This window comes from Misgurnus anguillicaudatus, chromosome 21 (genome assembly GCF_027580225.2).
Source record: "Misgurnus anguillicaudatus chromosome 21, ASM2758022v2, whole genome shotgun sequence".
NCBI lineage: Eukaryota > Metazoa > Chordata > Actinopteri > Cypriniformes > Cobitidae > Misgurnus > Misgurnus anguillicaudatus.
The window spans coordinates 12,015,001-12,022,500 of NC_073357.2; the positions used below are offsets into that span (position 1 = coordinate 12,015,001).

At 47.7% G+C, this 7,500-nt stretch overlaps 30 non-coding genes across 30 annotated transcripts in view; all 30 read right to left on the bottom strand.

Moving 5' to 3' along the window:
* The window catches only part of LOC141354928 (5S ribosomal RNA), a 119-nt gene extending 47 nt beyond the window's left edge, over positions 1–72 (bottom strand). Inside the window, exon 1 of the ribosomal RNA XR_012361356.1 lies at positions 1–72. This exon is cut by the window's left edge and continues 47 nt beyond it. This is a non-coding gene — a ribosomal RNA (5S ribosomal RNA).
* Positions 73–193: 121 nt separating this feature from the next.
* LOC141357581 (5S ribosomal RNA) lies at positions 194–312 on the bottom strand. The gene has a single exon (XR_012364068.1). It is a non-coding gene; the product is annotated as a 5S ribosomal RNA (ribosomal RNA).
* A 141-nt stretch (positions 313–453) lies between these two features.
* LOC141354929 (5S ribosomal RNA) lies at positions 454–572 on the bottom strand. The gene has a single exon (XR_012361357.1). It is a non-coding gene; the product is annotated as a 5S ribosomal RNA (ribosomal RNA).
* Positions 573–705: 133 nt separating this feature from the next.
* On the bottom strand, positions 706–824 carry LOC141354930 (5S ribosomal RNA). The gene has a single exon (XR_012361358.1). It is a non-coding gene; the product is annotated as a 5S ribosomal RNA (ribosomal RNA).
* Positions 825–965: 141 nt separating this feature from the next.
* LOC141354931 (5S ribosomal RNA) lies at positions 966–1,084 on the bottom strand. The gene has a single exon (XR_012361359.1). It is a non-coding gene; the product is annotated as a 5S ribosomal RNA (ribosomal RNA).
* Positions 1,085–1,225: 141 nt separating this feature from the next.
* Positions 1,226–1,344, bottom strand: LOC141354933 (5S ribosomal RNA). Its single transcript, XR_012361361.1, has one exon. It is a non-coding gene; the product is annotated as a 5S ribosomal RNA (ribosomal RNA).
* Positions 1,345–1,473: 129 nt separating this feature from the next.
* Positions 1,474–1,592, bottom strand: LOC141354934 (5S ribosomal RNA). The gene has a single exon (XR_012361362.1). It is a non-coding gene; the product is annotated as a 5S ribosomal RNA (ribosomal RNA).
* A 141-nt stretch (positions 1,593–1,733) lies between these two features.
* Positions 1,734–1,852, bottom strand: LOC141354935 (5S ribosomal RNA). The gene has a single exon (XR_012361363.1). It is a non-coding gene; the product is annotated as a 5S ribosomal RNA (ribosomal RNA).
* A 140-nt stretch (positions 1,853–1,992) lies between these two features.
* LOC141354936 (5S ribosomal RNA) lies at positions 1,993–2,111 on the bottom strand. The gene has a single exon (XR_012361364.1). It is a non-coding gene; the product is annotated as a 5S ribosomal RNA (ribosomal RNA).
* Positions 2,112–2,232: 121 nt separating this feature from the next.
* LOC141354937 (5S ribosomal RNA) lies at positions 2,233–2,351 on the bottom strand. The gene has a single exon (XR_012361365.1). It is a non-coding gene; the product is annotated as a 5S ribosomal RNA (ribosomal RNA).
* Positions 2,352–2,504: 153 nt separating this feature from the next.
* LOC141354938 (5S ribosomal RNA) lies at positions 2,505–2,623 on the bottom strand. The gene has a single exon (XR_012361366.1). It is a non-coding gene; the product is annotated as a 5S ribosomal RNA (ribosomal RNA).
* A 141-nt stretch (positions 2,624–2,764) lies between these two features.
* Positions 2,765–2,883, bottom strand: LOC141354939 (5S ribosomal RNA). The gene has a single exon (XR_012361367.1). It is a non-coding gene; the product is annotated as a 5S ribosomal RNA (ribosomal RNA).
* A 141-nt stretch (positions 2,884–3,024) lies between these two features.
* Positions 3,025–3,143, bottom strand: LOC141354940 (5S ribosomal RNA). Its single transcript, XR_012361368.1, has one exon. It is a non-coding gene; the product is annotated as a 5S ribosomal RNA (ribosomal RNA).
* A 129-nt stretch (positions 3,144–3,272) lies between these two features.
* LOC141354941 (5S ribosomal RNA) lies at positions 3,273–3,391 on the bottom strand. Its single transcript, XR_012361369.1, has one exon. It is a non-coding gene; the product is annotated as a 5S ribosomal RNA (ribosomal RNA).
* A 129-nt stretch (positions 3,392–3,520) lies between these two features.
* LOC141357582 (5S ribosomal RNA) lies at positions 3,521–3,639 on the bottom strand. The gene has a single exon (XR_012364069.1). It is a non-coding gene; the product is annotated as a 5S ribosomal RNA (ribosomal RNA).
* Positions 3,640–3,780: 141 nt separating this feature from the next.
* On the bottom strand, positions 3,781–3,899 carry LOC141354942 (5S ribosomal RNA). The gene has a single exon (XR_012361370.1). It is a non-coding gene; the product is annotated as a 5S ribosomal RNA (ribosomal RNA).
* A 141-nt stretch (positions 3,900–4,040) lies between these two features.
* Positions 4,041–4,159, bottom strand: LOC141354944 (5S ribosomal RNA). The gene has a single exon (XR_012361372.1). It is a non-coding gene; the product is annotated as a 5S ribosomal RNA (ribosomal RNA).
* A 129-nt stretch (positions 4,160–4,288) lies between these two features.
* Positions 4,289–4,407, bottom strand: LOC141357583 (5S ribosomal RNA). The gene has a single exon (XR_012364070.1). It is a non-coding gene; the product is annotated as a 5S ribosomal RNA (ribosomal RNA).
* Positions 4,408–4,548: 141 nt separating this feature from the next.
* Positions 4,549–4,667, bottom strand: LOC129414709 (5S ribosomal RNA). Its single transcript, XR_008634503.1, has one exon. It is a non-coding gene; the product is annotated as a 5S ribosomal RNA (ribosomal RNA).
* Positions 4,668–4,808: 141 nt separating this feature from the next.
* Positions 4,809–4,927, bottom strand: LOC141354945 (5S ribosomal RNA). The gene has a single exon (XR_012361373.1). It is a non-coding gene; the product is annotated as a 5S ribosomal RNA (ribosomal RNA).
* Positions 4,928–5,068: 141 nt separating this feature from the next.
* On the bottom strand, positions 5,069–5,187 carry LOC129414720 (5S ribosomal RNA). The gene has a single exon (XR_008634509.1). It is a non-coding gene; the product is annotated as a 5S ribosomal RNA (ribosomal RNA).
* Positions 5,188–5,328: 141 nt separating this feature from the next.
* On the bottom strand, positions 5,329–5,447 carry LOC141354946 (5S ribosomal RNA). Its single transcript, XR_012361374.1, has one exon. It is a non-coding gene; the product is annotated as a 5S ribosomal RNA (ribosomal RNA).
* A 141-nt stretch (positions 5,448–5,588) lies between these two features.
* Positions 5,589–5,707, bottom strand: LOC129414731 (5S ribosomal RNA). The gene has a single exon (XR_008634512.1). It is a non-coding gene; the product is annotated as a 5S ribosomal RNA (ribosomal RNA).
* A 129-nt stretch (positions 5,708–5,836) lies between these two features.
* LOC141357585 (5S ribosomal RNA) lies at positions 5,837–5,955 on the bottom strand. The gene has a single exon (XR_012364072.1). It is a non-coding gene; the product is annotated as a 5S ribosomal RNA (ribosomal RNA).
* Positions 5,956–6,096: 141 nt separating this feature from the next.
* Positions 6,097–6,215, bottom strand: LOC129414739 (5S ribosomal RNA). The gene has a single exon (XR_008634514.1). It is a non-coding gene; the product is annotated as a 5S ribosomal RNA (ribosomal RNA).
* A 141-nt stretch (positions 6,216–6,356) lies between these two features.
* Positions 6,357–6,475, bottom strand: LOC141354947 (5S ribosomal RNA). Its single transcript, XR_012361375.1, has one exon. It is a non-coding gene; the product is annotated as a 5S ribosomal RNA (ribosomal RNA).
* A 141-nt stretch (positions 6,476–6,616) lies between these two features.
* On the bottom strand, positions 6,617–6,735 carry LOC141354948 (5S ribosomal RNA). Its single transcript, XR_012361376.1, has one exon. It is a non-coding gene; the product is annotated as a 5S ribosomal RNA (ribosomal RNA).
* A 121-nt stretch (positions 6,736–6,856) lies between these two features.
* Positions 6,857–6,975, bottom strand: LOC141357586 (5S ribosomal RNA). Its single transcript, XR_012364073.1, has one exon. It is a non-coding gene; the product is annotated as a 5S ribosomal RNA (ribosomal RNA).
* Positions 6,976–7,116: 141 nt separating this feature from the next.
* On the bottom strand, positions 7,117–7,235 carry LOC129414769 (5S ribosomal RNA). Its single transcript, XR_008634527.1, has one exon. It is a non-coding gene; the product is annotated as a 5S ribosomal RNA (ribosomal RNA).
* A 141-nt stretch (positions 7,236–7,376) lies between these two features.
* LOC129414775 (5S ribosomal RNA) lies at positions 7,377–7,495 on the bottom strand. Its single transcript, XR_008634530.1, has one exon. It is a non-coding gene; the product is annotated as a 5S ribosomal RNA (ribosomal RNA).
* Between the last annotated feature and the right edge of the window lie 5 nt (positions 7,496–7,500).

Sequence of the window (7,500 nt, forward strand, 5' to 3'; positions counted from 1 at the left end):
ACCAGGCCCGACCCTGCTTGGCTTCCGAGATCAGACGAGAGCGGGCGTGCTCAGGGTGGTGTGGCCGTAAGCGAGCGCTGACTCGATTCGAGAGCCACTTCAAGACTAATGTGGCAACGCCATGCCATCGGCGAACGCTTACAGAAAGGATGCATTTCTGGAAAAAAATTATATGAATAAATAATTAATTAAATGCTTACAGCACCTGGTATTCCCAGGCGGTCTCCCATCCAAGTACTAAACAGGCCCGACCCTGCTTGGCTTCCGAGATCAGACGAGAGCGGGCGTGCTCAGGGTGGTGTGGCCGTAAGCGAGCGCTGACTCGATTCGAGAGCCACTTCAAGACTAATGTGGCAACGCCATGCCATCGGCGAACGCTTACAGAAAGGATGCATTTCTGGAAAAAAATTATATGAATAAATAATTAAATAATTAATTAAATAAAGAATTAAATGCTTACAGCACCTGGTATTCCCAGGCGGTCTCCCATCCAAGTACTAACCAGGCCCGACCCTGCTTGGCTTCCGAGATCAGACGAGAGCGGGCGTGCTCAGGGTGGTGTGGCCGTAAGCGAGCGCTGACTCGATTCGAGAGCCACTTCAAGACTAATGTGGCAACGCCATGCCATCGGCGAACGCTTACAGAAAGGATGCATTTCTGGAAAAAAATTATATGAATAAATAATTAATTAAATAAAGAATTAAATGCTTACAGCACCTGGTATTCCCAGGCGGTCTCCCATCCAAGTACTAACCAGGCCCGACCCTGCTTGGCTTCCGAGATCAGACGAGAGCGGGCGTGCTCAGGGTGGTGTGGCCGTAAGCGAGCGCTGACTCGATTCGAGAGCCACTTCAAGACTAATGTGGCAACGCCATGCCATCGGCGAACGCTTACAGAAAGGATGCATTTCTGGAAAAAAATTATATGAATAAATAATTAAATAATTAATTAAATAAAGAATTAAATGCTTACAGCACCTGGTATTCCCAGGCGGTCTCCCATCCAAGTACTAACCAGGCCCGACCCTGCTTGGCTTCCGAGATCAGACGAGAGCGGGCGTGCTCAGGGTGGTGTGGCCGTAAGCGAGCGCTGACTCGATTCGAGAGCCACTTCAAGACTAATGTGGCAACGCCATGCCATCGGCGAACGCTTACAGAAAGGATGCATTTCTGGAAAAAAATTATATGAATAAATAATTAAATAATTAATTAAATAAAGAATTAAATGCTTACAGCACCTGGTATTCCCAGGCGGTCTCCCATCCAAGTACTAACCAGGCCCGACCCTGCTTGGCTTCCGAGATCAGACGAGAGCGGGCGTGCTCAGGGTGGTGTGGCCGTAAGCGAGCGCTGACTCGATTCGAGAGCCACTTCAAGACTAATGTGGCAACGCCATGCCATCGGCGAACGCTTACAGAAAGGATGCATTTCTGGAAAAAAATTATATGAATAAATAATTAAATAATTAATTAAATGCTTACAGCACCTGGTATTCCCAGGCGGTCTCCCATCCAAGTACTAACCAGGCCCGACCCTGCTTGGCTTCCGAGATCAGACGAGAGCGGGCGTGCTCAGGGTGGTGTGGCCGTAAGCGAGCGCTGACTCGATTCGAGAGCCACTTCAAGACTAATGTGGCAACGCCATGCCATCGGCGAACGCTTACAGAAAGGATGCATTTCTGGAAAAAAATTATATGAATAAATAATTAAATAATTAATTAAATAAAGAATTAAATGCTTACAGCACCTGGTATTCCCAGGCGGTCTCCCATCCAAGTACTAACCAGGCCCGACCCTGCTTGGCTTCCGAGATCAGACGAGAGCGGGCGTGCTCAGGGTGGTGTGGCCGTAAGCGAGCGCTGACTCGATTCGAGAGCCACTTCAAGACTAATGTGGCAACGCCATGCCATCGGCGAACGCTTACAGAAAGGATGCATTTCTGGAAAAAATTATATGAATAAATAATTAAATAATTAATTAAATAAAGAATTAAATGCTTACAGCACCTGGTATTCCCAGGCGGTCTCCCATCCAAGTACTAACCAGGCCCGACCCTGCTTGGCTTCCGAGATCAGACGAGAGCGGGCGTGCTCAGGGTGGTGTGGCCGTAAGCGAGCGCTGACTCGATTCGAGAGCCACTTCAAGACTAATGTGGCAACGCCATGCCATCGGCGAACGCTTACAGAAAGGATGCATTTCTGGAAAAAAATTATATGAATAAATAATTAATTAAATGCTTACAGCACCTGGTATTCCCAGGCGGTCTCCCATCCAAGTACTAACCAGGCCCGACCCTGCTTGGCTTCCGAGATCAGACGAGAGCGGGCGTGCTCAGGGTGGTGTGGCCGTAAGCGAGCGCTGACTCGATTCGAGAGCCACTTCAAGACTAATGTGGCAACGCCATGCCATCGGCGAACGCTTACAGAAAGGATGCATTTCTGGAAAAAAATTATATGAATAAATAATTAAATAAATAATTAAATAAAGAATTAAATAAAGAATTAAATGCTTACAGCACCTGGTATTCCCAGGCGGTCTCCCATCCAAGTACTAACCAGGCCCGACCCTGCTTGGCTTCCGAGATCAGACGAGAGCGGGCGTGCTCAGGGTGGTGTGGCCGTAAGCGAGCGCTGACTCGATTCGAGAGCCACTTCAAGACTAATGTGGCAACGCCATGCCATCGGCGAACGCTTACAGAAAGGATGCATTTCTGGAAAAAAATTATATGAATAAATAATTAAATAATTAATTAAATAAAGAATTAAATGCTTACAGCACCTGGTATTCCCAGGCGGTCTCCCATCCAAGTACTAACCAGGCCCGACCCTGCTTGGCTTCCGAGATCAGACGAGAGCGGGCGTGCTCAGGGTGGTGTGGCCGTAAGCGAGCGCTGACTCGATTCGAGAGCCACTTCAAGACTAATGTGGCAACGCCATGCCATCGGCGAACGCTTACAGAAAGGATGCATTTCTGGAAAAAAATTATATGAATAAATAATTAAATAATTAATTAAATAAAGAATTAAATGCTTACAGCACCTGGTATTCCCAGGCGGTCTCCCATCCAAGTACTAACCAGGCCCGACCCTGCTTGGCTTCCGAGATCAGACGAGAGCGGGCGTGCTCAGGGTGGTGTGGCCGTAAGCGAGCGCTGACTCGATTCGAGAGCCACTTCAAGACTAATGTGGCAACGCCATGCCATCGGCGAACGCTTACAGAAAGGATGCATTTCTGGAAAAAAATTATATGAATAAATAATTAAATAATTAATTAAATGCTTACAGCACCTGGTATTCCCAGGCGGTCTCCCATCCAAGTACTAACCAGGCCCGACCCTGCTTGGCTTCCGAGATCAGACGAGAGCGGGCGTGCTCAGGGTGGTGTGGCCGTAAGCGAGCGCTGACTCGATTCGAGAGCCACTTCAAGACTAATGTGGCAACGCCATGCCATCGGCGAACGCTTACAGAAAGGATGCATTTCTGGAAAAAAATTATATGAATAAATAATTAAATAATTAATTAAATGCTTACAGCACCTGGTATTCCCAGGCGGTCTCCCATCCAAGTACTAAACAGGCCCGACCCTGCTTGGCTTCCGAGATCAGACGAGAGCGGGCGTGCTCAGGGTGGTGTGGCCGTAAGCGAGCGCTGACTCGATTCGAGAGCCACTTCAAGACTAATGTGGCAACGCCATGCCATCGGCGAACGCTTACAGAAAGGATGCATTTCTGGAAAAAAATTATATGAATAAATAATTAAATAATTAATTAAATAAAGAATTAAATGCTTACAGCACCTGGTATTCCCAGGCGGTCTCCCATCCAAGTACTAACCAGGCCCGACCCTGCTTGGCTTCCGAGATCAGACGAGAGCGGGCGTGCTCAGGGTGGTGTGGCCGTAAGCGAGCGCTGACTCGATTCGAGAGCCACTTCAAGACTAATGTGGCAACGCCATGCCATCGGCGAACGCTTACAGAAAGGATGCATTTCTGGAAAAAAATTATATGAATAAATAATTAAATAATTAATTAAATAAAGAATTAAATGCTTACAGCACCTGGTATTCCCAGGCGGTCTCCCATCCAAGTACTAACCAGGCCCGACCCTGCTTGGCTTCCGAGATCAGACGAGAGCGGGCGTGCTCAGGGTGGTGTGGCCGTAAGCGAGCGCTGACTCGATTCGAGAGCCACTTCAAGACTAATGTGGCAACGCCATGCCATCGGCGAACGCTTACAGAAAGGATGCATTTCTGGAAAAAAATTATATGAATAAATAATTAAATAATTAATTAAATGCTTACAGCACCTGGTATTCCCAGGCGGTCTCCCATCCAAGTACTAAACAGGCCCGACCCTGCTTGGCTTCCGAGATCAGACGAGAGCGGGCGTGCTCAGGGTGGTGTGGCCGTAAGCGAGCGCTGACTCGATTCGAGAGCCACTTCAAGACTAATGTGGCAACGCCATGCCATCGGCGAACGCTTACAGAAAGGATGCATTTCTGGAAAAAAATTATATGAATAAATAATTAAATAATTAATTAAATAAAGAATTAAATGCTTACAGCACCTGGTATTCCCAGGCGGTCTCCCATCCAAGTACTAACCAGGCCCGACCCTGCTTGGCTTCCGAGATCAGACGAGAGCGGGCGTGCTCAGGGTGGTGTGGCCGTAAGCGAGCGCTGACTCGATTCGAGAGCCACTTCAAGACTAATGTGGCAACGCCATGCCATCGGCGAACGCTTACAGAAAGGATGCATTTCTGGAAAAAAATTATATGAATAAATAATTAAATAATTAATTAAATAAAGAATTAAATGCTTACAGCACCTGGTATTCCCAGGCGGTCTCCCATCCAAGTACTAACCAGGCCCGACCCTGCTTGGCTTCCGAGATCAGACGAGAGCGGGCGTGCTCAGGGTGGTGTGGCCGTAAGCGAGCGCTGACTCGATTCGAGAGCCACTTCAAGACTAATGTGGCAACGCCATGCCATCGGCGAACGCTTACAGAAAGGATGCATTTCTGGAAAAAAATTATATGAATAAATAATTAAATAATTAATTAAATAAAGAATTAAATGCTTACAGCACCTGGTATTCCCAGGCGGTCTCCCATCCAAGTACTAACCAGGCCCGACCCTGCTTGGCTTCCGAGATCAGACGAGAGCGGGCGTGCTCAGGGTGGTGTGGCCGTAAGCGAGCGCTGAGTCGATTCGAGAGCCACTTCAAGACTAATGTGGCAACGCCATGCCATCGGCGAACGCTTACAGAAAGGATGCATTTCTGGAAAAAAATTATATGAATAAATAATTAAATAATTAATTAAATAAAGAATTAAATGCTTACAGCACCTGGTATTCCCAGGCGGTCTCCCATCCAAGTACTAACCAGGCCCGACCCTGCTTGGCTTCCGAGATCAGACGAGAGCGGGCGTGCTCAGGGTGGTGTGGCCGTAAGCGAGCGCTGACTCGATTCGAGAGCCACTTCAAGACTAATGTGGCAACGCCATGCCATCGGCGAACGCTTACAGAAAGGATGCATTTCTGGAAAAAAATTATATGAATAAATAATTAAATAATTAATTAAATAAAGAATTAAATGCTTACAGCACCTGGTATTCCCAGGCGGTCTCCCATCCAAGTACTAACCAGGCCCGACCCTGCTTGGCTTCCGAGATCAGACGAGAGCGGGCGTGCTCAGGGTGGTGTGGCCGTAAGCGAGCGCTGACTCGATTCGAGAGCCACTTCAAGACTAATGTGGCAACGCCATGCCATCGGCGAACGCTTACAGAAAGGATGCATTTCTGGAAAAAAATTATATGAATAAATAATTAAATAATTAATTAAATGCTTACAGCACCTGGTATTCCCAGGCGGTCTCCCATCCAAGTACTAAACAGGCCCGACCCTGCTTGGCTTCCGAGATCAGACGAGAGCGGGCGTGCTCAGGGTGGTGTGGCCGTAAGCGAGCGCTGACTCGATTCGAGAGCCACTTCAAGACTAATGTGGCAACGCCATGCCATCGGCGAACGCTTACAGAAAGGATGCATTTCTGGAAAAAAATTATATGAATAAATAATTAAATAATTAATTAAATAAAGAATTAAATGCTTACAGCACCTGGTATTCCCAGGCGGTCTCCCATCCAAGTACTAACCAGGCCCGACCCTGCTTGGCTTCCGAGATCAGACGAGAGCGGGCGTGCTCAGGGTGGTGTGGCCGTAAGCGAGCGCTGACTCGATTCGAGAGCCACTTCAAGACTAATGTGGCAACGCCATGCCATCGGCGAACGCTTACAGAAAGGATGCATTTCTGGAAAAAAATTATATGAATAAATAATTAAATAATTAATTAAATAAAGAATTAAATGCTTACAGCACCTGGTATTCCCAGGCGGTCTCCCATCCAAGTACTAACCAGGCCCGACCCTGCTTGGCTTCCGAGATCAGACGAGAGCGGGCGTGCTCAGGGTGGTGTGGCCGTAAGCGAGCGCTGACTCGATTCGAGAGCCACTTCAAGACTAATGTGGCAACGCCATGCCATCGGCGAACGCTTACAGAAAGGATGCATTTCTGGAAAAAAATTATATGAATAAATAATTAAATAATTAATTAAATAAAGAATTAAATGCTTACAGCACCTGGTATTCCCAGGCGGTCTCCCATCCAAGTACTAACCAGGCCCGACCCTGCTTGGCTTCCGAGATCAGACGAGAGCGGGCGTGCTCAGGGTGGTGTGGCCGTAAGCGAGCGCTGACTCGATTCGAGAGCCACTTCAAGACTAATGTGGCAACGCCATGCCATCGGCGAACGCTTACAGAAAGGATGCATTTCTGGAAAAAAATTATATGAATAAATAATTAATTAAATGCTTACAGCACCTGGTATTCCCAGGCGGTCTCCCATCCAAGTACTAAACAGGCCCGACCCTGCTTGGCTTCCGAGATCAGACGAGAGCGGGCGTGCTCAGGGTGGTGTGGCCGTAAGCGAGCGCTGACTCGATTCGAGAGCCACTTCAAGACTAATGTGGCAACGCCATGCCATCGGCGAACGCTTACAGAAAGGATGCATTTCTGGAAAAAAATTATATGAATAAATAATTAAATAATTAATTAAATAAAGAATTAAATGCTTACAGCACCTGGTATTCCCAGGCGGTCTCCCATCCAAGTACTAACCAGGCCCGACCCTGCTTGGCTTCCGAGATCAGACGAGAGCGGGCGTGCTCAGGGTGGTGTGGCCGTAAGCGAGCGCTGACTCGATTCGAGAGCCACTTCAAGACTAATGTGGCAACGCCATGCCATCGGCGAACGCTTACAGAAAGGATGCATTTCTGGAAAAAAATTATATGAATAAATAATTAAATAATTAATTAAATAAAGAATTAAATGCTTACAGCACCTGGTATTCCCAGGCGGTCTCCCATCCAAGTACTAACCAGGCCCGACCCTGCTTGGCTTCCGAGATCAGACGAGAGCGGGCGTGCTCAGGGTGGTGTGGCCGTAAGCGAGCG